Source organism: Hyla sarda, unplaced genomic scaffold, assembly GCF_029499605.1.
Source record: "Hyla sarda isolate aHylSar1 unplaced genomic scaffold, aHylSar1.hap1 scaffold_932, whole genome shotgun sequence".
NCBI classification, from domain to species: Eukaryota; Metazoa; Chordata; class Amphibia; order Anura; family Hylidae; genus Hyla; species Hyla sarda.
Genome location: NW_026610962.1, coordinates 103,833 through 130,873, shown reverse-complemented (window position 1 = coordinate 130,873; position 27,041 = coordinate 103,833). Strand labels below are relative to the sequence as shown.

The window sequence follows — 27,041 nt, the reverse complement described above, 5'->3', positions numbered from 1 at the left end:
CATTTGAGTAGCCAGCACACCTGTGCAGGTAGGGCATGACATGATAGGCAGCTGCCTTGATAGCGGGTGGGTGCTGAATGTTCCTAATTGACAAAATAAGATTAATGCTTATGAAGAAATATAAAATCTCATCCCTTCCCCAATATCGCGCCACACCCCTACCCCTTAATTCCCTGGTTGAACTTGATGGACATATGTCTTTTTTCGACCGTACTAACTATGTAACTATGTAACATAACATGGGGGGGGGAGGGGGGGGGTCTCCTGGCTGTTCACACAGGTGTGTCATTGCTGTACATTGACCATGCATTGCTTCTGTGGTATTGCAAAGGCAAAGACAAATGCTTCCAGCCATCCATTGCACTAATGGATTGGTCATCAGCTGGCTGTCTATGTCCCGCATCAATATAGACCAAAGTACAGAGGGTTAGGCTATGCTATTGTGCACCTACCTGATGCATCAGAAGGTGCGAGGCCCTTGCTAAATTCTGTGCACAGACTTTGAGATCTATACTTTAGACTGTATCTAAACCTGCTCCAACATGGACTGACATTCTGGCCTACTTTCAGCCGATGCGACTTGTCTGTCGCTGAACAGTCGCTTTTTATGTATTCAGCACCTATGTATAATGTTGTAAAAATGCTCTAGAAGCTAAAGTCGCAGAAATGTCACACATATTTGGCCTGCAACTTTCTGTGCGACAAATTCAGACAGGAAAAATCAGTATAAATCCTTAGAAAATTATCCCCCAGTGTCTCCATCTGCTGGCGGTATTGAATAAGCATTGCTGCACTGATGGGGTATGCATTAGACGAAAAAAAAGAAGAAAAAGAAGAATAATACGCCCAGAAAAGAGGCGAAAAGGAGAAAAACGTAAAAAAACGTGAAAAAAAAGTAAGAGGAAGAGAAGGGAAAAAAAGGTGGAAATGGGTTTAAAAGTGATTTCGGCGGAGAAATATATATATATATATATATATATATATATATATATATATATATACGCGCACACACACACATATATATAAACGTATTCTCCGTTGAGATATTGCAGCCGCTGCTGTGTCCAGGCCCAGGAGCCTTAGCACTGTGCTGTGATGTCACTCAATACCACTGACATCACTAGGTGTAAACAACATCTCTCCTTTGCTGTGTATGTGACTATGGAGCTGTTTGGTGATGTCATCTATTATGGCCTTCATAGAAGCAACAGGAGATTGTTGCATCCATCTAGAACCCTCAGAACTACAGTGCTATGATGTCACTCACTTCCACAGGCCTTGCAGAGTGTAAACAACAACAACCCAGCTTTGTTGTGTATGTAACCATAGGGATTTGTGATGTCACCTAGAACCTTCACAGCAGCGACAGCTTTATGAGGAGCATCAGCACTGCTCTGCCTGAGCAGAACCATCACCGCCATAGGTTGTCAAATAACCCGGGTTTAACCCACACAGGTAAGTCCAATGGGGTGCAGGCATGTCCTCTATGCTTACAGCTTCCCGTGGGTGTTGGTTTGATACCGTTTGGGGACAGCCAAGGAGGCATCTGCAGGCAACAAAGGTAGGTGTGTGCTTGTGTGTGTGTTTCCTATGCAGATCCTAAGCCCAGTGTCACATGCAAGTAGGAGGAGTAAGAAGGGTTCCTGGCAAATCCGGGTTATGGATTGCATTTAAAAAGGCCCCGTGGGAGTGCAATGGGCCCCTGTCTTGCTGCTTAGCAATAATGGTATGGGTTTAGGTTCTGCTGTGTGTACTGGTGGTTGACTGCCCCCCAGCCCAGAGTGTGCATGGAAAATTGTCTGGCAGCCTCCCTGACAGCAAGCAGTGATAGTGCCCATGAAGGGCACCTTGTTGGGCCCGCCCCTTTCACGGTTATCGCTTCTCGGCCTTTTGGCTAAGATCAAGTGTAGTATCTGTTCTTATCAGTTTAATATCTGATACGTCCCCTTTCTGGGGACCATATATTAAATGGATTTTTGAGAACGGGGGCCGATTTCGAAGCTTGCTTCCGTCGCCCTATGCATTGACCCGATATGGCAGTATCTTCGGGTACAGTGCACCACCCCCTTACAGGGTTAAAAAGAAAGATTCCTACTTTCATTGCTACCTGCTTGCTGGCTAGCCAGCTAGCCAGCCCTGTGGGCCTTGCTGCTGCTGCAGCCAAAAAACAAAAGGTGGTGCTGCTGCTGCTTCTGCTGCTTCTGCTTCTGCTTGTGTCTGGCCGCTGTTGGAGCGTCCAGGCACAGGACTTCTGCTGCTGCTGACTAAATGGCCTCCTTAATTGGATCATTTGAGTAGCCAGCACACCTGTGCAGGTAGGGCATGACATGATAGGCAGCTGCCTTGATAGCGGGTGGGTGCTGAATGTTCCTAATTGACAAAATAAGATTAATGCTTATGAAGAAATATAAAATCTCATCCCTTCCCCAATATCGCGCCACACCCCTACCCCTTAATTCCCTGGTTGAACTTGATGGACATATGTCTTTTTTCGACCGTACTAACTATGTAACTATGTAACATAACATGGGGGGGGGGGGGGGGTCTCCTGGCTGTTCACACAGGTGTGTCATTGCTGTACATTGACCATGCATTGCTTCTGTGGTATTGCAAAGGCAAAGACAAATGCTTCCAGCCATCCATTGCACTAATGGATTGGTCATCAGCTGGCTGTCTATGTCCCGCATCAATATAGACCAAAGTACAGAGGGTTAGGCTATGCTATTGTGCACCTACCTGATGCATCAGAAGGTGCGAGGCCCTTGCTAAATTCTGTGCACAGACTTTGAGATCTATACTTTAGACTGTATCTAAACCTGCTCCAACATGGACTGACATTCTGGCCTACTTTCAGCCGATGCGACTTGTCTGTCGCTGAACAGTCGCTTTTTATGTATTCAGCACCTATGTATAATGTTGTAAAAATGCTCTAGAAGCTAAAGTCGCAGAAATGTCACACATATTTGGCCTGCAACTTTCTGTGCGACAAATTCAGACAGGAAAAATCAGTATAAATCCTTAGAAAATTATCCCCCAGTGTCTCCATCTGCTGGCGGTATTGAATAAGCATTGCTGCACTGATGGGGTATGCATTAGACGAAAAAAAAGAAGAAAAAGAAGAATAATACGCCCAGAAAAGAGGCGAAAAGGAGAAAAACGTAAAAAAACGTGAAAAAAAAGTAAGAGGAAGAGAAGGGAAAAAAAGGTGGAAATGGGTTTAAAAGTGATTTCGGCGGAGAAATATATATATATATATATATATATATATATATATATATATATATACGCGCACACACACACATATATATAAACGTATTCTCCGTTGAGATATTGCAGCCGCTGCTGTGTCCAGGCCCAGGAGCCTTAGCACTGTGCTGTGATGTCACTCAATACCACTGACATCACTAGGTGTAAACAACATCTCTCCTTTGCTGTGTATGTGACTATGGAGCTGTTTGGTGATGTCGTCTATTATGGCCTTCATAGAAGCAACAGGAGATTGTTGCATCCATCTAGAACCCTCAGAACTACAGTGCTATGATGTCACTCACTTCCACAGGCCTTGCAGACTGTAAACAACAACAACCCAGCTTTGTTGTGTATGTAACCATAGGGATTTGTGATGTCACCTAGAACCTTCACAGCAGCGACAGCTTTATGAGGAGCATCAGCACTGCTCTGCCTGAGCAGAACCATCACCGCCATAGGTTGTCAAATAACCCGGGTTTAACCCACACAGGTAAGTCCAATGGGGTGCAGGCATGTCCTCTATGCTTACAGCTTCCCGTGGGTGTTGGTTTGATACCGTTTGGGGACAGCCAAGGAGGCATCTGCAGGCAACAAAGGTAGGTGTGTGCTTGTGTGTGTGTTTCCTATGCAGATCCTAAGCCCAGTGTCACATGCAAGTAGGAGGAGTAAGAAGGGTTCCTGGCAAATCCGGGTTATGGATTGCATTTAAAAAGGCCCCGTGGGAGTGCAATGGGCCCCTGTCTTGCTGCTTAGCAATAATGGTATGGGTTTAGGTTCTGCTGTGTGTACTGGTGGTTGACTGCCCCCCAGCCCAGAGTGTGCATGGAAAATTGTCTGGTAGCCTCCCTGAGAGCAAGCAGTGATAGTGCCCATGAAGGGCACCTTGTTGGGCCCGCCCCTTTCACGGTTATCGCTTCTCGGCCTTTTGGCTAAGATCAAGTGTAGTATCTGTTCTTATCAGTTTAATATCTGATACGTCCCCTATCTGGGGACCATATATTAAATGGATTTTTGAGAACGGGGGCCGATTTCGAAGCTTGCTTCCGTCGCCCTATGCATTGACCCGATATGGCAGTATCTTCGGGTACAGTGCACCACCCCCTTACAGGGTTAAAAAGAAAGATTCCTACTTTCATTGCTACCTGCTTGCTGGCTAGCCAGCTAGCCAGCCCTGTGGGCCTTGCTGCTGCTGCAGCCAAAAAACAAAAGGTGGTGCTGCTGCTGCTTCTGCTGCTTCTGCTTCTGCTTGTGTCTGGCCGCTGTTGGAGCGTCCAGGCACAGGACTTCTGCTGCTGCTGACTAAATGGCCTCCTTAATTGGATCATTTGAGTAGCCAGCACACCTGTGCAGGTAGGGCATGACATGATAGGCAGCTGCCTTGATAGCGGGTGGGTGCTGAATGTTCCTAATTGACAAAATAAGATTAATGCTTATGAAGAAATATAAAATCTCATCCCTTCCCCAATATCGCGCCACACCCCTACCCCTTAATTCCCTGGTTGAACTTGATGGACATATGTCTTTTTTCGACCGTACTAACTATGTAACTATGTAACATAACATGGGGGGGGGGTCTCCTGGCTGTTCACACAGGTGTGTCATTGCTGTACATTGACCATGCATTGCTTCTGTGGTATTGCAAAGGCAAAGACAAATGCTTCCAGCCATCCATTGCACTAATGGATTGGTCATCAGCTGGCTGTCTATGTCCCGCATCAATATAGACCAAAGTACAGAGGGTTAGGCTATGCTATTGTGCACCTACCTGATGCATCAGAAGGTGCGAGGCCCTTGCTAAATTCTGTGCACAGACTTTGAGATCTATACTTTAGACTGTATCTAAACCTGCTCCAACATGGACTGACATTCTGGCCTACTTTCAGCCGATGCGACTTGTCTGTCGCTGAACAGTCGCTTTTTATGTATTCAGCACCTATGTATAATGTTGTAAAAATGCTCTAGAAGCTAAAGTCGCAGAAATGTCACACATATTTGGCCTGCAACTTTCTGTGCGACAAATTCAGACAGGAAAAATCTGTATAAATCCTTAGAAAATTATCCCCCAGTGTCTCCATCTGCTGGCGGTATTGAATAAGCATTGCTGCACTGATGGGGTATGCATTAGACGAAAAAAAAGAAGAAAAAGAAGAATAATACGCCCAGAAAAGAGGCGAAAAGGAGAAAAACGTAAAAAAACGTGAAAAAAAAGTAAGAGGAAGAGAAGGGAAAAAAAGGTGGAAATGGGTTTAAAAGTGATTTCGGCGGAGAAATATATATATATATATATATATATATATATATATATATATATACGCGCACACACACACATATATATAAACGTATTCTCCGTTGAGATATTGCAGCCACTGCTGTATCCAGGCCCAGGAGCCTTAGCACTGTGCTGTGATGTCACTCAATACCACTGACATCACTAGGTGTAAACAACATCTCTCCTTTGCTGTGTATGTGACTATGGAGCTGTTTGGTGATGTCGTCTATTATGGCCTTCATAGAAGCAACATGAGATTGTTGCATCCATCTAGAACCCTCAGAACTACAGTGCTATGATGTCACTCACTTCCACAGGCCTTGCAGAGTGTAAACAACAACAACCCAGCTTTGTTGTGTATGTAACCATAGGGATTTGTGATGTCACCTAGAACCTTCACAGCAGCGACAGCTTTATGAGGAGCATCAGCACTGCTCTGCCTGAGCAGAACCATCACCGCCATAGGTTGTCAAATAACCCGGGTTTAACCCACACAGGTAAGTCCAATGGGGTGCAGGCATGTCCTCTATGCTTACAGCTTCCCGTGGGTGTTGGTTTGATACCGTTTGGGGACAGCCAAGGAGGCATCTGCAGGCAACAAAGGTAGGTGTGTGCTTGTGTGTGTGTTTCCTATGCAGATCCTAAGCCCAGTGTCACATGCAAGTAGGAGGAGTAAGAAGGGTTCCTGGCAAATCCGGGTTATGGATTGCATTTAAAAAGGCCCCGTGGGAGTGCAATGGGCCCCTGTCTTGCTGCTTAGCAATAATGGTATGGGTTTAGGTTCTGCTGTGTGTACTGGTGGTTGACTGCCCCCCAGCCCAGAGTGTGCATGGAAAATTGTCTGGCAGCCTTCCTGACAGCAAGCAGTGATAGTGCCCATGAAGGGCACCTTGTTGGGCCCGCCCCTTTCACGGTTATCGCTTCTCGGCCTTTTGGCTAGATCAAGTGTCTGGTCAGGAGGATCCTGGGAGTTTGTCCTACCTTTTTCAAGGGGGGCTGCTACGAGGAACCGAAAAGGCGATCGACAAGATGGGTGTTCGCATCCGTTACCTTACATCCGGTGAAACGCGGATTCGTTTTTCCTTTCGCTTTGATGTTGATGAAGACAAACAAGAACTCGTCCAACTTTCTTATTTTGTGAAAGAAACTCTCTACAAGCTTCTTGGGGTGAAGAAAGAGAACATCGTCTGTCTCAGAGATCCTCGGAAGGGCAGCTTCATCCTAACTCTGGACTCTGCTTATGCATGCCAGAATCTTTTTGAGAAGCTGAAAAGCAATCAAGACCTTGCTGAGCTTGATGGGATCACGGTCACAGTGTTGTATACTGGAGGCGATATTCCTCTAGTTGTGTGTATGCACAATCCCTTTGTGACTGTGTCCCATATTGAGCTCTTTTTGGGGAAATACTGCAGTTCTGTTAAGTATTCCCATAAGGTGATGAATTCAGAAGACCTATGGACGGGGAAACATAAGTTTTTTGTGAAAATGAAGGAGGATGCTACTGGCATTGGAGGGTTGTGTCATCCACCCTCCAACTTTTCTATCGGTCGGGATAAGGGCTATTTGTTTTATCCCGAGATGCCTACTTTTTGTAGGAAATGTAAGAAATTCGGACATACTATGGAAGTTTGCACGGACACTACAGTTCGCTGTGGTCGGTGCAATCAAGAAGGCCATGTTTCTAAGGACTGTGCTAAAATCGTCTGCAACATTTGTGGTGAAGAAGGCCATGCCTTTAAAGATTGCAGTCTCCGTTCCAGTGTAGCTAGATCGTGGGCTGACCGTGTAGCGGGGAGAGTGGGTGTAGTGCAAGCTGAAGTACCACCTGCGAAAGCACCCCAGCGGTCTGAGGCGCCTTCAGAAAAGCCGGCTGTAACTTCTCATGTCGTGGCGGAGCTTATGGACCTTTCTGCTGTGCCTGAGACAGAGGGGAGACCTTCTGTGGAGGGTTCTGGTGGTGGAGGGTCACTAGTGAGCAGTGAAGCCATGGAGGTTGGCGTGAAGGAGATCAAGCGGAAGAAGGAACTTGGAGATGAGCCACAACTTGGCATTAAACGGCCTGTCAAAAAAAGCTCAGACGAATGTGAGGACAGTCAACATGCATGGAGGCCTTCTATAAGATCAGCGTCCGATCCAAAAAATATCAAAGAGTTCGAAAGCCCGGAGTCACCTGTGGGTTTCATATCGGACTCAAACTCCAGTAGCGAATAGCTTCCTTAAAGTGCTCCTCTCTTAATGTGAGAGGTCTAAAGAGCCCTACGAGAAGGGCTGCTTTGTTTAGTTTTTTAGAGACCTTGGACTGTTCTCTGTTCTTTTTACAAGAATGTGGAATTGAACATAGTCCAAATTATGAGGACCTTTGTCGTAGCTGGACTTTGGGACCATCGGTCTGGTCGGGTGACAATCTGAACAGATCTTCAGGTGTTGGGATCTTGTTTAGAGGTTCAGATGTACAAGTTTTGTCCTTCTTAGAAATTATACCTGGTAGAGCGCTATTAGTTAATATTAAGTACAATGGCTCGGAGATTAAGCTTTTTAACATCTATGCTTCTCCTGAAAAAAATGAGAGAGCCGACTTGATTAATGATATTCAGGCTTTTATCCCAGGTTCAACACCTATTTTAATGGCTGGAGATTTTAATTGTTGTATGAGTGGTGATCATCGTGAGAGTGGAAGTGTGCATGTCAGAGTGGATAAAACAGAGAAACAGATTAAGAGTATGACTGAGGATTTTAACTTTACCGATGTCTGGAGGAGAAAATACCCAGACGACCCTGGTTACACATGGGAAAATAATGTCTGCAAATCCAGGATTGATTTTATTTTTTTATCGGAAAGTTTTAATCTAGTTGATGTTTCTCTTTTATCGAATATTTTCTCTGATCATAAGTTATTATATGCACATGTCACTTTACCTGGCCTAGAGAAAGGCAGAGGCGTTTGGAAGCTCAACACTACTTTATTAGAGGACATGAAAACAAAAAATGATTTTATTGCTGCTTATAACAAATGGAGATTGCGTCAATCCCAATATAAAAATATTTTGGATTGGTGGGAGGATGTTAAAAAGTGGACTAAACTGTTTTTTATCCGTGTGGGCATCCAAAAGGCTAAGGAGAAAAAGTTATGGTTTAAAATGTTAAACACTAAAATCCAAACATATTATAAACTAAAGCAAGCCGGGCTTGAGATGGATGATGTTATTGCTCAGACAAAGAATGAAATAAAAAATGCCATTAGTCAAAAAGGAAAAGAAATGATTTTTAACAGCAAGGTGCAATGTCTGGAGAATGATGAAAAGTGTTCGAGATTCTTTTTTAAGAAGGTGGTGGGAAAGAAAGAAATGATATCTGTAATAGAAGGGAAGATAACTAATGAAGAGATGTTGCGAGAAGCACAAGTATTTTATCAGGAGCTTTTTAATAAAAAAGATATTGATATTTCCTTTACTAATGATGTTTTAGATACCTTGGATTCAAAACTTGACAAAACTGACCAAGAGAGCCTTTGTGATGAAATCTTTTTACCTGAACTTTTAAGCACTTTTAAGAGTTTTTTAAATGGTAAAACACCTGGTTCGGATGGGTTGCCAGTTGAATTTTATCTGTGTTTTTGGTCCATTTTAAAAGATGATCTTTTAGGTATTTTTAACTGTGCTTTTAAATCTGAGATTTTACCTGCGTCCTGGAGAGATGGTGTTGTTACTCTGATTTTTAAAAAAGGAGACATCTCTAAATTAGAAAATTGGAGGCCTATTACCCTGCTAAATACAGACTATAAGGTTTTAGCAAAAATTTTAGCAAATAGGCTCAAGCAGGTAATTGCTAAGGTTATACACAGTGACCAAGTATGCGGAGTACCTGGAAGGAAAATAAGTGATCATCTAAACCTTGTAAAAGATGTTTTATGGTATCAGAAACAATGTGATCAGAAATTGGCAATTTTATCCTTGGATTTTCAAAAGGCTTATGACCGTGTTTCTCATGATTTTTTATGGTTGGTTTTAAAGAAAATGAATTTTCCTGATTTTATTGTTGGAAAAATTGCACTTTTATATAAAAACTGTTTTAGTCGTATTTTAATTAACGGTTTTTTATCCCAAGAGGTATGTTTACAGTCTGGGGTGAAACAGGGGTGCCCCCTATCACCCATTCTTTTCATATGTGCAATAGAACCTCTGTTGAATGTTTTGAGAAAAGATAAGCTCATTAGAGGAGTGCCAATCCCTGGAAGTGGAGGACAGAGCGTAAAGACGATAGCATACATGGATGATGTTAATATTCTATGTTCAGATGAACCATCCCTGAAACGTGCTATCAGACAGACAGAATTTTTTTGTGAGGGCTCTGGCTTCAAATTAAATAAAAATAAATGTGATTGCTTTGCAATAGGGAATTGGGGCAATACGGAGGTGAATGTGCAATATGATAAAATCAAAATCTTGGGTGTCATCTTTGACAATGAAAATAATGGAGAGGAAAGCTGGTCCATCGTCAAAGAGAAAGTGCAAAAGAAAATAAGTTTTTGGAAAATGAGGAAATTAACAATAGAAGGAAAAGTACTGATAATGAAAGCTTTGTTGCTACCTATCATGCTTTATTTAAGCTTGGTTTTCCCACCGAGTGAACGCACCTTAAAGTTTTTAAACAAGATTTGCTTTCATTTTTTATGGGGGTCTAAAATGGATAAACTCAGGAGAGATGTAATGATGAAGACAAAGAAATTGGGGGGTAAGGATGTGCCTGATTTAAAAAGGTTTTTATATGTTCACTTTTTTTCTATGTGTTTTAATGGCTTGCAAAGAAACTGTTATTGGTCTTATTTTTTAAAATATGCTGCAGGTCACATTTTTAGAAAAAGAAAGTGGATAACCTTACCTTTAACGTCCCCAATCTTATTTATTCCCCCAGCGCACTATGTGGTTTTAGAAAAGATTATTCGTATTTATGGCATTGCTAATTTTAGTCAAGAAATTTGTAGTAATGCACGAAAATTAGTTCCTGAAATCAGGAAGATAGAACAGATTTGCTTAATATCTAATTATTCCACTGAGAAATCTCTAAGAGTTTGGAGGATGGTGAATATGGGATTCTTATCTAATGACTTAAAAGATCTGGCCTGGCAGATAGCACATCAATGTTTGCCTACCAGAGAATTCCAACACAGAAGAGGATTGTGTCGTAGTGCAAAGTGCCCGAGAATGGGGTGTCCTAGTGAGGAAACAGTTTTACACCTTTTTTGGAACTGTTTTTACGCCCAAGAGATATGGCATTTGATAGGACCCTTACTAAAATTCATTTCTGATCTTAATTTTTTAAATCATGAAGTTATTTTATATGGATTTTATAATGTTTTATCTGTGGAGAAGTCTCGGGTTTTGTGGATTAGTATAAATTGTATTAAAATTGCACTATGGAAGACGAGGAATATTCTTCTTTTTAAAAGAGACACTATTACCTCTAAAAATTGTGTTCGCCTAGCTCTTAGTGAGATGTATGTTTTCTATTTATTGGATAAAAAAAGATTAGGTCACAAAGTGGCTAAAAGTCTTTGGAATCTACATCTGTGGAATATGCTTTTAGCAGACTAAGTGTAATCTGGACTGCGTAAGGTCTTTTAGTCTAAGAATATTATATCTAAAAGTAAAAAATCTGTTCTTATCAGTTCAATATCTGATACGTCCCCTATCTGGGGACCATATATTAAATGGATTTTTGAGAACGGGGGCCGATTTCGAAGCTTGCTTCCGTCGCCCTATGCATTGACCCGATATGGCAGTATCTTCGGGTACAGTGCACCACCCCCTTACAGGGTTAAAAAGAAAGATTCCTACTTTCATTGCTACCTGCTTGCTGGCTAGCCAGCTAGCCAGCCCTGTGGGCCTTGCTGCTGCTGCAGCCAAAAAACAAAAGGTGGTGCTGCTGCTGCTTCTGCTGCTTCTGCTTCTGCTTGTGTCTGGCCGCTGTTGGAGCGTCCAGGCACAGGACTTCTGCTGCTGCTGACTAAATGGCCTCCTTAATTGGATCATTTGAGTAGCCAGCACACCTGTGCAGGTAGGGCATGACATGATAGGCAGCTGCCTTGATAGCGGGTGGGTGCTGAATGTTCCTAATTGACAAAATAAGATTAATGCTTATGAAGAAATATAAAATCTCATCCCTTCCCCAATATCGCGCCACACCCCTACCCCTTAATTCCCTGGTTGAACTTGATGGACATATGTCTTTTTTCGACCGTACTAACTATGTAACTATGTAACATAACATGGGGGGGGGGGGGGTCTCCTGGCTGTTCACACAGGTGTGTCATTGCTGTACATTGACCATGCATTGCTTCTGTGGTATTGCAAAGGCAAAGACAAATTCTTCCAGCCATCCATTGCACTAATGGATTGGTCATCAGCTGGCTGTCTATGTCCCGTATCAATATAAACCAAAGTACAGAGGGTTAGGCTATGCTATTGTGCACCTACCTGATGCATCAGAAGGTGCGAGGCCCTTGCTAAATTCTGTGCACAGACTTTGAGATCTATACTTTAGACTGTATCTAAACCTGCTCCAACATGGACTGACATTCTGGCCTACTTTCAGCCGATGCGACTTGTCTGTCGCTGAACAGTCGCTTTTTATGTATTCAGCACCTATGTATAATGTTGTAAAAATGCTCTAGAAGCTAAAGTCGCAGAAATGTCACACATATTTGGCCTGCAACTTTCTGTGCGACAAATTCAGACAGGAAAAATCAGTATAAATCCATAGAAAATTATCCCCCAGTGTCTCCATCTGCTGGCGGTATTGAATAAGCATTGCTGCACTGATGGGGTATGCATTAGACGAAAAAAAAGAAGAAAAAGAAGAATAATACGCCCAGAAAAGAGGCGAAAAGGAGAAAAACGTAAAAAAACGTGAAAAAAAAGTAAGAGGAAGAGAAGGGAAAAAAAGGTGGAAATGGGTTTAAAAGTGATTTCGGCGGAGAAATATATATATATATATATATATATATATATATATATATACGCGCACACACACACATATATATAAACGTATTCTCCGTTGAGATATTGCAGCCGCTGCTGTGTCCAGGCCCAGGAGCCTTAGCACTGTGCTGTGATGTCACTCAATACCACTGACATCACTAGGTGTAAACAACATCTCTCCTTTGCTGTGTATGTGACTATGGAGCTGTTTGGTGATGTCGTCTATTATGGCCTTCATAGAAGCAACAGGAGATTGTTGCATCCATCTAGAACCCTCAGAACTACAGTGCTATGATGTCACTCACTTCCACAGGCCTTGCAGAGTGTAAACAACAACAACCCAGCTTTGTTGTGTATGTAACCATAGGGATTTGTGATGTCACCTAGAACCTTCACAGCAGCGACAGCTTTATGAGGAGCATCAGCACTGCTCTGCCTGAGCAGAACCATCACCGCCATAGGTTGTCAAATAACCCGGGTTTAACCCACACAGGTAAGTCCAATGGGGTGCAGGCATGTCCTCTATGCTTACAGCTTCCCGTGGGTGTTGGTTTGATACCGTTTGGGGACAGCCAAGGAGGCATCTGCAGGCAACAAAGGTAGGTGTGTGCTTGTGTGTGTGTTTCCTATGCAGATCCTAAGCCCAGTGTCACATGCAAGTAGGAGGAGTAAGAAGGGTTCCTGGCAAATCCGGGTTATGGATTGCATTTAAAAAAGCCCCGTGGGAGTGCAATGGGCCCCTGTCTTGCTGCTTAGCAATAATGGTATGGGTTTAGGTTCTGCTGTGTGTACTGGTGGTTGACTGCCCCCCAGCCCAGAGTGTGCATGGAAAATTGTCTGGCAGCCTCCCTGACAGCAAGCAGTGATAGTGCCCATGAAGGGCACCTTGTTGGGCCCGCCCCTTTCACGGTTATCGCTTCTCGGCCTTTTGGCTAAGATCAAGTGTAGTATCTGTTCTTATCAGTTTTCATGCTGGTGGGGATGGGTGCTGCATGGAGGATGCAGGTGTACCAGGGCTTTCCGGGGCTGGTTCTGAGGAATCAGCTCGACGGCTGCCCCGATGTGACCTGTTCCCTCCGGGTCTCGCCATGAGGCTGAGAGGGTCTAGAGCCGAGGTACTTTTGTGCCTCGGGGAGTGGTGACCCCGAGGTGCCGAAACTCACTGGGAGAATTGGCTCACTGAGTTGAAGCACGGGCACCATAATCTCTTCACCTTGTGGCACTCACCTCTTGATTCCCGGCCTTCTGGCTAGGATCAGAGAAATTTTTATAGATCCGGCCGGATGTCCGGGCAGTATATCTGCACACATTCACTTATTTATTTATTTTTTGTCTCACTGTGTCACTTTTTGCGTGTTGTGTGTTCACAGGATTTGTCAGGATGCGGTAGCCCTTCTGGGTGTCCCTCCTGGCGGTCTAGGGGAGGTGTGTGTGGCCATTAGGTTCCGCACCTCCCTGCAAACACCCCGGGTACTCCTGCTTCGCAGGGTACCTACCGTAATCGGCTCTGCGGGCAGATACCTTGGCTAACGCCAAGGGGGATGCCGGGAGCATTTGTGGTCTCCTAGTAGCTTCGGCGAAAAGGGACATCGAACCTGGAACCTCGCAGGTACCTCTTGGTCCGGAGGCGAAGGGTAAGGTTTGTTGGGGGGCCTCTCTCCTATCGGAGAAGGGCTTGCGATAGACCGCATCCTTTGTGCACGTTTTTTTAGTGTAACACGTTTGCACTTTTTCTTGCACTTTGGGTGAATCGAAAGCACGTTCCTCGGCTTTAGATAAAAAAAAAAAAAATCTGTTCTTATCAGTTTAATATCTGATACGTCCCCTATCTGGGGACCATATATTAAATGGATTTTTGAGAACGGGGGCCGATTTCGAAGCTTGCTTCCGTCGCCCTATGCATTGACCCGATATGGCAGTATCTTCGGGTACAGTGCACCACCCCCTTACAGGGTTAAAAAGAAAGATTCCTACTTTCATTGCTACCTGCTTGCTGGCTAGCCAGCTAGCCAGCCCTGTGGGCCTTGCTGCTGCTGCAGCCAAAAAACAAAAGGTGGTGCTGCTGCTGCTTCTGCTTCTGCTTGTGTCTGGCCGCTGTTGGAGCGTCCAGGCACAGGACTTCTGCTGCTGCTGACTAAATGGCCTCCTTAATTGGATCATTTGAGTAGCCAGCACACCTGTGCAGGTAGGGCATGACATGATAGGCAGCTGCCTTGATAGCGGGTGGGTGCTGAATGTTCCTAATTGACAAAATAAGATTAATGCTTATGAAGAAATATAAAATCTCATCCCTTCCCCAATATCGCGCCAAACCCCTACCCCTTAATTCCCTGGTTGAACTTGATGGACATATGTCTTTTTTCGACCGTACTAACTATGTAACTATGTAACATAACATGGGGGGGGGGGGTCTCCTGGCTGTTCACACAGGTGTGTCATTGCTGTACATTGACCATGCATTGCTTCTGTGGTATTGCAAAGGCAAAGACAAATGCTTCCAGCCATCCATTGCACTAATGGATTGGTCATCAGCTGGCTGTCTATGTCCCGCATCAATATAGACCAAAGTACAGAGGGTTAGGCTATGCTATTGTGCACCTACCTGATGCATCAGAAGGTGCGAGGCCCTTGCTAAATTCTGTGCACAGACTTTGAGATCTATACTTTAGACTGTATCTAAACCTGCTCCAACATGGACTGACATTCTGGCCTACTTTCAGCCGATGCGACTTGTCTGTCGCTGAACAGTCGCTTTTTATGTATTCAGCACCTATGTATAATGTTGTAAAAATGCTCTAGAAGCTAAAGTCGCAGAAATGTCACACATATTTGGCCTGCAACTTTCTGTGCGACAAATTCAGACAGGAAAAATCAGTATAAATCCTTAGAAAATTATCCCCCAGTGTCTCCATCTGCTGGCGGTATTGAATAAGCATTGCTGCACTGATGGGGTATGCATTAGACGAAAAAAAAGAAGAAAAAGAAGAATAATACGCCCAGAAAAGAGGCGAAAAGGAGAAAAACGTAAAAAAACGTGAAAAAAAAGTAAGAGGAAGAGAAGGGAAAAAAAGGTGGAAATGGGTTTAAAAGTGATTTCGGCGGAGAAATATATATATATATATATATATATATATATATATATATATATATACGCGCACACACACACATATATATAAACGTATTCTCCGTTGAGATATTGCAGCCGCTGCTGTATCCAGGCCCAGGAGCCTTAGCACTGTGCTGTGATGTCACTCAATACCACTGACATCACTAGGTGTAAACAACATCTCTCCTTTGCTGTGTATGTGACTATGGAGCTGTTTGGTGATGTCGTCTATTATGGCCTTCATAGAAGCAACAGGAGATTGTTGCATCCATCTAGAACCCTCAGAACTACAGTGCTATGATGTCACTCACTTCCACAGGCCTTGCAGAGTGTAAACAACAACAACCCAGCTTTGTTGTGTATGTAACCATAGGGATTTGTGATGTCACCTAGAACCTTCACAGCAGCGACAGCTTTATGAGGAGCATCAGCACTGCTCTGCCTGAGCAGAACCATCACCGCCATAGGTTGTCAAATAACCCGGGTTTAACCCACACAGGTAAGTCCAATGGGGTGCAGGCATGTCCTCTATGCTTACAGCTTCCCGTGGGTGTTGGTTTGATACCGTTTGGGGACAGCCAAGGAGGCATCTGCAGGCAACAAAGGTAGGTGTGTGCTTGTGTGTGTGTTTCCTATGCAGATCCTAAGCCCAGTGTCACATGCAAGTAGGAGGAGTAAGAAGGGTTCCTGGCAAATCCGGGTTATGGATTGCATTTAAAAAGGCCCCGTGGGAGTGCAATGGGCCCCTGTCTTGCTGCTTAGCAATAATGGTATGGGTTTAGGTTCTGCTGTGTGTACTGGTGGTTGACTGCCCCCCAGCCCAGAGTGTGCATGGAAAATTGTCTGGCAGCCTCCCTGACAGCAAGCAGTGATAGTGCCCATGAAGGGCACCTTGTTGGGCCCGCCCCTTTCACGGTTATCGCTTCTCGGCCTTTTGGCTAAGATCAAGTGTAGTATCTGTTCTTATCAGTTTAATATCTGATACGTCCCCTATCTGGGGACCATATATTAAATGGATTTTTGAGAACGGGGGCCGATTTCGAAGCTTGCTTCCATCGCCCTATGCATTGACCCGATATGGCAGTATCTTCGGGTACAGTGCACCACCCCCTTACAGGGTTAAAAAGAAAGATTCCTACTTTCATTGCTACCTGCTTGCTGGCTAGCCAGCTAGCCAGCCCTGTGGGCCTTGCTGCTGCTGCAGCCAAAAAACAAAAGGTGGTGCTGCTGCTGCTTCTGCTGCTTCTGCTTCTGCTTGTGTCTGGCCGCTGTTGGAGCGTCCAGGCACAGGACTTCTGCTGCTGCTGACTAAATGGCCTCCTTAATTGGATCATTTGAGTAGCCAGCACACCTGTGCAGGTAGGGCATGACATGATAGGCAGCTGCCTTGATAGCGGGTGGGTGCTGAATGTTCCTAATTGACAAAATAAGATTAATGCTTATGAAGAAATATAAAATCTCATCCCTTCCCCAATATCGCGCCACACCCCTACCCCTTAATTCCCTGGTTGAACTTGATGGACATATGTCTTTTTTCGACCGTACTAACTATGTAACTATGTAACATAACATGGGGGGGGGGGGTCTCCTGGCTGTTCACACAGGTGTGTCATTGCTGTACATTGACCATGCATTGCTTCTGTGGTATTGCAAAGGCAAAGACAAATGCTTCCAGCCATCCATTGCACTAATGGATTGGTCATCAGCTGGCTGTCTATGTCCCGCATCAATATAGACCAAAGTACAGAGGGTTAGGCTATGCTATTGTGCACCTACCTGATGCATCAGAAGGTGCGAGGCCCTTGCTAAATTCTGTGCACAGACTTTGAGATCTATACTTTAGACTGTATCTAAACCTGCTCCAACATGGACTGACATTCTGGCCTACTTTCAGCCGATGCGACTTGTCTGTCGCTGAACAGTCGCTTTTTATGTATTCAGCACCTATGTATAATGTTGTAAAAATGCTCTAGAAGCTAAAGTCGCAGAAATGTCACACATATTTGGCCTGCAACTTTCTGTGCGACAAATTCAGACAGGAAAAATCAGTATAAATCCTTAGAAAATTATCCCCCAGTGTCTCCATCTGCTGGCGGTATTGAATAAGCATTGCTGCACTGATGGGGTATGCATTAGACGAAAAAAAAGAAGAAAAAGAAGAATAATACGCCCAGAAAAGAGGCGAAAAGGAGAAAAACGTAAAAAAACGTGAAAAAAAAGTAAGAGGAAGAGAAGGGAAAAAAAGGTGGAAATGGGTTTAAAAGTGATTTCGGCGGAGAAATATATATATATATATATATATATATATATATATATATATATATACGCGCACACACACACATATATATAAACGTATTCTCCGTTGAGATATTGCAGCCGCTGCTGTGTCCAGGCCCAGGAGCCTTAGCACTGTGCTGTGATGTCACTCAATACCACTGACATCACTAGGTGTAAACAACATCTCTCCTTTGCTGTGTATGTGACTATGGAGCTGTTTGGTGATGTCGTCTATTATGGCCTTCATAGAAGCAACAGGAGATTGTTGCATCCATCTAGAACCCTCAGAACTACAGTGCTATGATGTCACTCACTTCCACAGGCCTTGCAGAGTGTAAACAACAACAACCCAGCTTTGTTGTGTATGTAACCACAGGGATTTGTGATGTCACCTAGAACCTTCACAGCAGCGACAGCTTTATGAGGAGCATCAGCACTGCTCTGCCTGAGCAGAACCATCACCGCCATAGGTTGTCAAATAACCCGGGTTTAACCCACACAGGTAAGTCCAATGGGGTGCAGGCATGTCCTCTATGCTTACAGCTTCCCGTGGGTGTTGGTTTGATACCGTTTGGGGACAGCCAAGGAGGCATCTGCAGGCAACAAAGGTAGGTGTGTGCTTGTGTGTGTGTTTCCTATGCAGATCCTCAGCCCAGTGTCACATGCAAGTAGGAGGAGTAAGAAGGGTTCCTGGCAAATCCGGGTTATGGATTGCATTTAAAAAGGCCCCGTGGGAGTGCAATGGGCCCCTGTCTTGCTGCTTAGCAATAATGGTATGGGTTTAGGTTCTGCTGTGTGTACTGGTGGTTGACTGCCCCCCAGCCCAGAGTGTGCATGGAAAATTGTCTGGCAGCCTCCCTGACAGCAAGCAGTGATAGTGCCCATGAAGGGCACCTTGTTGGGCCCGCCCCTTTCACGGTTATCGCTTCTCGGCCTTTTGGCTAAGATCAAGTGTAGTATCTGTTCTTATCAGTTTTCATGCTGGTGGGGATGGGTGCTGCATGGAGGATGCAGGTGTACCAGGGCTTTCCGGGGCTGGTTCTGAGGAATCAGCTCGACGGCTGCCCCGATGTGACCTGTTCCCTCCGGGTCTCGCCATGAGGCTGAGAGGGTCTAGAGCCGAGGTACTTTTGTGCCTCGGGGAGTGGTGACCCCGAGGTGCCGAAACTCACTGGGAGAATAGGCTCACTGAGTTGAAGCACGGGCACCATAATCTCTTCACCTTGTGGCACTCACCTCTTGATTCCCGGCCTTCTGGCTAGGATCAGAGAAATTTTTATAGATCCGGCCGGATGTCCGGGCAGTATATCTGCACACATTCACTTATTTATTTCTTTTTTGTCTCACTGTGTCACTTTTTGCGTGTTGTGTGTTCACAGGATTTGTCAGGATGCGGTAGCCCTTCTGGGTGTCCCTCCTGGCGGTCTAGGGGAGGTGTGTGTGGCCATTAGGTTCCGCACCTCCCTGCAAACACCCCGGGTACTCCTGCTTTGGCAGGGTACCTACCGTAATCGGCTCTGCGGGCAGATACCTTGGCCAACGCCAAGGGGGATGCCGGGAGCATTTGTGGTCCCCTAGTAGCTTCGGCGAAAAGGGACATCGAACCTGGAACCTCGCAGGTACCTTTTGGTCCGGAGGTGAAGGGTAAGGTTTGTTGGGGGGCCTCTCTCCTATCGGAGAAGGGCTTGCGATAGACCGCATCCTTTGTGCACGTTTTTTTTAGTGTAACACGTTTGCACTTTTTCTTGCACTTTGGGTGAATCGAAAGCACGTTCCTCGGCTTTAGATAAAAAAAAAAAAAAAAAAAAAAATCTGTTCTTATCAGTTTAATATCTGATACGTCCCCTATCTGGGGACCATATATTAAATGGATTTTTGAGAACGGGGGCCGATTTCGAAGCTTGCTTCCGTCGCCCTATGCATTGACCCGATATGGCAGTATCTTCGGGTACAGTGCACCACCCCCTTACAGGGTTAAAAAGAAAGATTCCTACTTTCATTGCTACCTGCTTGCTGGCTAGCCAGCTAGCCAGCCCTGTGGGCCTTGCTGCTGCTGCAGCCAAAAAACAAAAGGTGGTGCTGCTGCTGCTTCTGCTGCTTCTGCTTCTGCTTGTGTCTGGCCGCTGTTGGAGCGTCCAGGCACAGGACTTCTGCTGCTGCTGACTAAATGGCCTCCTTAATTGGATCATTTGAGTAGCCAGCACACCTGTGCAGGTAGGGCATGACATGATAGGCAGCTGCCTTGATAGCGGGTGGGTGCTGAATGTTCCTAATTGACAAAATAAGATTAATGCTTATGAAGAAATATAAAATCTCATCCCTTCCCCAATATCGCGCCACACCCCTACCCCTTAATTCCCTGGTTGAACTTGATGGACATATGTCTTTTTTCGACCGTACTAACTATGTAACTATGTAACATAACATGGGGGGGGGGGGGGGGTCTCCTGGCTGTTCACACAGGTGTGTCATTGCTGTACATTGACCATGCATTGCTTCTGTGGTATTGCAAAGGCAAAGACAAATGCTTCCAGCCATCCATTGCACTAATGGATTGGTCATCAGCTGGCTGTCTATGTCCCGCATCAATATAGACCAAAGTACAGAGGGTTAGGCTATGCTATTGTGCACCTACCTGATGCATCAGAAGGTGCGAGGCCCTTGCTAAATTCTGTGCACAGACTTTGAGATCTATACTTTAGACTGTATCTAAACCTGCTCCAACATGGACTGACATTCTGGCCTACTTTCAGCCGATGCGACTTGTCTGTCGCTGAACAGTCGCTTTTTATGTATTCAGCACCTATGTATAATGTTGTAAAAATGCTCTAGAAGCTAAAGTCGCAGAAATGTCACACATATTTGGCCTGCAACTTTCTGTGCGACAAATTCAGACAGGAAAAATCAGTATAAATCCTTAGAAAATTATCCCCCAGTGTCTCCATCTGCTGGCGGTATTGAATAAGCATTGCTGCACTGATGGGGTATGCATTAGACGAAAAAAAGAAGAAAAAGAAGAATAATACGCCCAGAAAAGAGGCGAAAAGGAGAAAAACGTAAAAAAACGTGAAAAAAAAGTAAGAGGAAGAGAAGGGAAAAAAAGGTGGAAATGGGTTTAAAAGTGATTTCGGCGGAGAAATATATATATATATATATATATATATATATATATATATATATATATACGCGCACACACACACATATATATAAACGTATTCTCCGTTGAGATATTGCAGCCGCTGCTGTGTCCAGGCCCAGGAGCCTTAGCACTGTGCTGTGATGTCACACAATACCACTGACATCACTAGGTGTAAACAACATCTCTCCTTTGCTGTGTATGTGACTATGGAGCTGTTTGGTGATGTCGTCTATTATGGCCTTCATAGAAGCAACAGGAGATTGTTGCATCCATCTAGAACCCTCAGAACTACAGTGCTATGATGTCACTCACTTCCACAGGCCTTGCAGAGTGTAAACAACAACAACCCAGCTTTGTTGTGTATGTAACCATAGGGATTTGTGATGTCACCTAGAACCTTCACAGCAGCGACAGCTTTATGAGGAGCATCAGCACTGCTCTGCCTGAGCAGAACCATCACCGCCATAGGTTGTCAAATAACCCGGGTTTAACCCACATAGGTAAGTCCAATGGGGTGCAGGCATGTCCTCTATGCTTACAGCTTCCCGTGGGTGTTGGTTTGATACCGTTTGGGGACAGCCAAGGAGGCATCTGCAGGCAACAAAGGTAGGTGTGTGCTTGTGTGTGTGTTTCCTATGCAGATCCTAAGCCCAGTGTCACATGCAAGTAGGAGGAGTAAGAAGGGTTCCTGGCAAATCCGGGTTATGGATTGCATTTAAAAAGGCCCCGTGGGAGTGCAATGGGCCCCTGTCTTGCTGCTTAGCAATAATGGTATGGGTTTAGGTTCTGCTGTGTGTACTGGTGGTTGACTGCCCCCCAGCCCAGAGTGTGCATGGAAAATTGTCTGGCAGCCTCCCTGACAGCAAGCAGTGATAGTGCCCATGAAGGGCACCTTGTTGGGCCCGCCCCTTTCACGGTTATCGCTTCTCGGCCTTTTGGCTAAGATCAAGTGTAGTATCTGTTCTTATCAGTTTAATATCTGATACGTCCCCTATCTGGGGACCATATATTAAATGGATTTTTGAGAACGGGGGCCGATTTCGAAGCTTGCTTCCGTCGCCCTATGCATTGACCCGATATGGCAGTATCTTCGGGTACAGTGCACCACCCCCTTACAGGATTAAAAAGAAAGATTCCTACTTTCATTGCTACCTGCTTGCTGGCTAGCCAGCTAGCCAGCCCTGTGGGCCTTGCTGCTGCTGCAGCCAAAAAACAAAAGGTGGTGCTGCTGCTGCTTCTGCTGCTTCTGCTTCTGCTTGTGTCTGGCCGCTGTTGGAGCGTCCAGGCACAGGACTTCTGCTGCTGCTGACTAAATGGCCTCCTTAATTGGATCATTTGAGTAGCCAGCACACCTGTGCAGGTAGGGCATGACATGATAGGCAGCTGCCTTGATAGCGGGTGGGTGCTGAATGTTCCTAATTGACAAAATAAGATTAATGCTTATGAAGAAATATAAAATCTCATCCCTTCCCCAATATCGCGCCACACCCCTACCCCTTAATTCCCTGGTTGAACTTGATGGACATATGTCTTTTTTCGACCGTACTAACTATGTAACTATGTAACATAACATGGGGGGGGGGGGGGGGGTCTCCTGGCTGTTCACACAGGTGTGTCATTGCTGTACATTGACCATGCATTGCTTCTGTGGTATTGCAAAGGCAAAGACAAATGCTTCCAGCCATCCATTGCACTAATGGATTGGTCATCAGCTGGCTGTCTATGTCCCGCATCAATATAGACCAAAGTACAGAGGGTTAGGCTATGCTATTGTGCACCTACCTGATGCATCAGAAGGTGCGAGGCCCTTGCTAAATTCTGTGCACAGACTTTGAGATCTATACTTTAGACTGTATCTAAACCTGCTCCAACATGGACTGACATTCTGGCCTACTTTCAGCCGATGCGACTTGTCTGTCGCTGAACAGTCGCTTTTTATGTATTCAGCACCTATGTATAATGTTGTAAAAATGCTCTAGAAGCTAAAGTCGCAGAAATGTCACACATATTTGGCCTGCAACTTTCTGTGCGACAAATTCAGACAGGAAAAATCAGTATAAATCCTTAGAAAATTATCCCCCAGTGTCTCCATCTGCTGGCGGTATTGAATAAGCATTGCTGCACTGATGGGGTATGCATTAGACGAAAAAAAAGAAGAAAAAGAAGAATAATACGCCCAGAAAAGAGGCGAAAAGGAGAAAAACGTAAAAAAACGTGAAAAAAAAGTAAGAGGAAGAGAAGGGAAAAAAAGGTGGAAATGGGTTTAAAAGTGATTTCGGCGGAGAAATATATATATATATATATATATATATATATATATATATATACGCGCACACACACACATATATATAAACGTATTCTCCGTTGAGATATTGCAGCCGCTGCTGTGTCCAGGCCCAGGAGCCTTAGCACTGTGCTGTGATGTCACTCAATACCACTGACATCACTAGGTGTAAACAACATCTCTCCTTTGCTGTGTATGTGACTATGGAGCTGTTTGGTGATGTCGTCTATTATGGCCTTCATAGAAGCAACAGGAGATTGTTGCATCCATCTAGAACCCTCAGAACTACAGTGCTATGATGTCACTCACTTCCACAGGCCTTGCAGACTGTAAACAACAACAACCCAGCTTTGTTGTGTATGTAACCATAGGGATTTGTGATGTCACCTAGAACCTTCACAGCAGCGACAGCTTTATGAGGAGCATCAGCACTGCTCTGCCTGAGCAGAACCATCACCGCCATAGGTTGTCAAATAACCCGGGTTTAACCCACACAGGTAAGTCCAATGGGGTGCAGGCATGTCCTCTATGCTTACAGCTTCCCGTGGGTGTTGGTTTGATACCGTTTGGGGACAGCCAAGGAGGCATCTGCAGGCAACAAAGGTAGGTGTGTGCTTGTGTGTGTGTTTCCTATGCAGATCCTAAGCCCAGTGTCACATGCAAGTAGGAGGAGTAAGAAGGGTTCCTGGCAAGTCCGGGTTATGGATTGCATTTAAAAAGGCCCCGTGGGAGTGCAATGGGCCCCTGTCTTGCTGCTTAGCAATAATGGTATGGGTTTAGGTTCTGCTGTGTGTACTGGTGGTTGACTGCCCCCCAGCCCAGAGTGTGCATGGAAAATTGTCTGGCAGCCTCCCTGACAGCAAGCAGTGATAGTGCCCATGAAGGGCACCTTGTTGGGCCCGCCCCTTTCACGGTTATCGCTTCTCGGCCTTTTGGCTAAGATCAAGTGTAGTATCTGTTCTTATCAGTTTAATATCTGATACGTCCCCTATCTGGGGACCATATATTAAATGGATTTTTGAGAACGGGGGCCGATTTCGAAGCTTGCTTCCGTCGCCCTATGCATTGACCCGATATGGCAGTATCTTCGGGTACAGTGCACCACCCCCTTACAGGGTTAAAAAGAAAGATTCCTACTTTCATTGCTACCTGCTTGCTGGCTAGCCAGCTAGCCAGCCCTGTGGGCCTTGCTGCTGCTGCAGCCAAAAAACAAAAGGTGGTGCTGCTGCTGCTTCTGCTGCTTCTGCTTCTGCTTGTGTCTGGCCGCTGTTGGAGCGTCCAGGCACAGGACTTCTGCTGCTGCTGACTAAATGGCCTCCTTAATTGGATCATTTGAGTAGCCAGCACACCTGTGCAGGTAGGGCATGACATGATAGGCAGCTGCCTTGATAGCGGGTGGGTGCTGAATGTTCCTAATTGACAAAATAAGATTAATGCTTATGAAGAAATATAAAATCTCATCCCTTCCCCAATATCGCGCCACACCCCTACCCCTTAATTCCCTGGTTGAACTTGATGGACATATGTCTTTTTTCGACCGTACTAACTATGTAACTATGTAACATAACATGGGGGGGGGAGGGGGGGGGGTCTCCTGGCTGTTCACACAGGTGTGTCATTGCTGTACATTGACCATGCATTGCTTCTGTGGTATTGCAAAGGCAAAGACAAATGCTTCCAGCCATCCATTGCACTAATGGATTGGTCATCAGCTGGCTGTCTATGTCCCGCATCAATATAGACCAAAGTACAGAGGGTTAGGCTATGCTATTGTGCACCTACCTGATGCATCAGAAGGTGCGAGGCCCTTGCTAAATTCTGTGCACAGACTTTGAGATCTATACTTTAGACTGTATCTAAACCTGCTCCAACATGGACTGACATTCTGGCCTACTTTCAGCCGATGCGACTTGTCTGTCGCTGAACAGTCGCTTTTTATGTATTCAGCACCTATGTATAATGTTGTAAAAATGCTCTAGAAGCTAAAGTCGCAGAAATGTCACACATATTTGGCCTGCAACTTTCTGTGCGACAAATTCAGACAGGAAAAATCAGTATAAATCCTTAGAAAATTATCCCCCAGTGTCTCCATCTGCTGGCGGTATTGAATAAGCATTGCTGCACTGATGGGGTATGCATTAGATGAAAAAAAGAAGAAAAAGAAGAAAAATACGCCCAGAAAAGAGGCGAAAAGGAGAAAAACGTAAAAAAACGGGAAAAAAAGGTGGAAATGGGTTTAAAAGTGATTTCGGCGGAGAAATATATATATATATATATATATATATATATATATATATATATACGCGCACACACACACATATATATAAACGTATTCTCCGTTGAGATATTGCAGCCGCTGCTGTGTCCAGGCCCAGGAGCCTTAGCACTGTGCTGTGATGTCACTCAATACCACTGACATCACTAGGTGTAAACAACATCTCTCCTTTGCTGTGTATGTGACTATGGAGCTGTTTGGTGATGTCGTCTATTATGGCCTTCATAGAAGCAACAGGAGATTGTTGCATCCATCTAGAACCCTCAGAACTACAGTGCTATGATGTCACTCACTTCCACAGGCCTTGCAGAGTGTAAACAACAACAACCCAGCTTTGTTGTGTATGTAACCATAGGGATTTGTGATGTCACCTAGAACCTTCACAGCAGCGACAGCTTTATGAGGAGCATCAGCACTGCTCTGCCTGAGCAGAACCATCACCGCCATAGGTTGTCAAATAACCCGGGTTTAACCCACACAGGTAAGTCCAATGGGGTGCAGGCATGTCCTCTATGCTTACAGCTTCCCGTGGGTGTTGGTTTGATACCGTTTGGGGACAGCCAAGGAGGCATCTGCAGGCAACAAAGGTAGGTGTGTGCTTGTGTGTGTGTTTCCTATGCAGATCCTAAGCCCAGTGTCACATGCAAGTAGGAGGAGTAAGAAGGGTTCCTGGCAAATCCGGGTTATGGATTGCATTTAAAAAGGCCCCGTGGGAGTGCAATGGGCCCCTGTCTTGCTGCTTAGCAATAATGGTATGGGTTTAGGTTCTGCTGTGTGTACTGGTGGTTGACTGCCCCCCAGCCCAGAGTGTGCATGGAAAATTGTCTGGCAGCCTCCCTGACAGCAAGCAGTGATAGTGCCCATGAAGGGCACCTTGTTGGGCCCGCCCCTTTCACGGTTATCGCTTCTCGGCCTTTTGGCTAAGATCAAGTGTAGTATCTGTTCTTATCAGTTTAATATCTGATACGTCCCCTTTCTGGGGACCATATATTAAATGGATTTTTGAGAACGGGGGCCGATTTTGAAGCTTGCTTCCGTCGCCCTATGCATTGACCCGATATGGCAGTATCTTCGGGTACAGTGCACCACCCCCTTACAGGGTTAAAAAGAAAGATTCCTACTTTCATTGCTACCTGCTTGCTGGCTAGCCAGCTAGCCAGCCCTGTGGGCCTTGCTGCTGCTGCAGCCAAAAAACAAAAGGTGGTGCTGCTGCTGCTTCTGCTGCTTCTGCTTGTGTCTGGCCGCTGTTGGAGCGTCCAGGCACAGGACTTCTGCTGCTGCTGACTAAATGGCCTCCTTAATTGGATCATTTGAGTAGCCAGCACACCTGTGCAGGTAGGGCATGACATGATAGGCAGCTGCCTTGATAGCGGGTGGGTGCTGAATGTTCCTAATTGACAAAATAAGATTAATGCTTATGAAGAAATATAAAATCTCATCCCTTCCCCAATATCGCGCCACACCC

The 27,041-nt window shown here is 45.1% G+C and overlaps 7 non-coding genes and 4 pseudogenes across 7 annotated transcripts; all 11 read left to right on the top strand.

Moving 5' to 3' along the window:
- The first annotated feature begins 1,874 nt into the window (after positions 1-1,874).
- LOC130350039 (U2 spliceosomal RNA) lies at positions 1,875-2,065 on the top strand. The gene has a single exon (XR_008887247.1). It is a non-coding gene; the product is annotated as a U2 spliceosomal RNA (small nuclear RNA).
- Positions 2,066-4,158: 2,093 nt separating this feature from the next.
- On the top strand, positions 4,159-4,349 carry LOC130350033 (U2 spliceosomal RNA). Its single transcript, XR_008887242.1, has one exon. It is a non-coding gene; the product is annotated as a U2 spliceosomal RNA (small nuclear RNA).
- Positions 4,350-11,146: 6,797 nt separating this feature from the next.
- Positions 11,147-11,322, top strand: LOC130350045 (U2 spliceosomal RNA; annotated as a pseudogene).
- Positions 11,323-13,407: 2,085 nt separating this feature from the next.
- LOC130350058 (U2 spliceosomal RNA) lies at positions 13,408-13,567 on the top strand (annotated as a pseudogene).
- A 692-nt stretch (positions 13,568-14,259) lies between these two features.
- On the top strand, positions 14,260-14,439 carry LOC130350050 (U2 spliceosomal RNA; annotated as a pseudogene).
- A 2,080-nt stretch (positions 14,440-16,519) lies between these two features.
- Positions 16,520-16,710, top strand: LOC130350008 (U2 spliceosomal RNA). The gene has a single exon (XR_008887219.1). It is a non-coding gene; the product is annotated as a U2 spliceosomal RNA (small nuclear RNA).
- Positions 16,711-18,799: 2,089 nt separating this feature from the next.
- On the top strand, positions 18,800-18,959 carry LOC130350057 (U2 spliceosomal RNA; annotated as a pseudogene).
- Positions 18,960-19,653: 694 nt separating this feature from the next.
- On the top strand, positions 19,654-19,842 carry LOC130350052 (U2 spliceosomal RNA). The gene has a single exon (XR_008887252.1). It is a non-coding gene; the product is annotated as a U2 spliceosomal RNA (small nuclear RNA).
- Positions 19,843-21,936: 2,094 nt separating this feature from the next.
- LOC130350031 (U2 spliceosomal RNA) lies at positions 21,937-22,127 on the top strand. The gene has a single exon (XR_008887240.1). It is a non-coding gene; the product is annotated as a U2 spliceosomal RNA (small nuclear RNA).
- A 2,090-nt stretch (positions 22,128-24,217) lies between these two features.
- On the top strand, positions 24,218-24,408 carry LOC130350030 (U2 spliceosomal RNA). Its single transcript, XR_008887239.1, has one exon. It is a non-coding gene; the product is annotated as a U2 spliceosomal RNA (small nuclear RNA).
- Positions 24,409-26,476: 2,068 nt separating this feature from the next.
- On the top strand, positions 26,477-26,667 carry LOC130350038 (U2 spliceosomal RNA). The gene has a single exon (XR_008887246.1). It is a non-coding gene; the product is annotated as a U2 spliceosomal RNA (small nuclear RNA).
- The last annotated feature ends 374 nt before the right edge of the window (positions 26,668-27,041 follow it).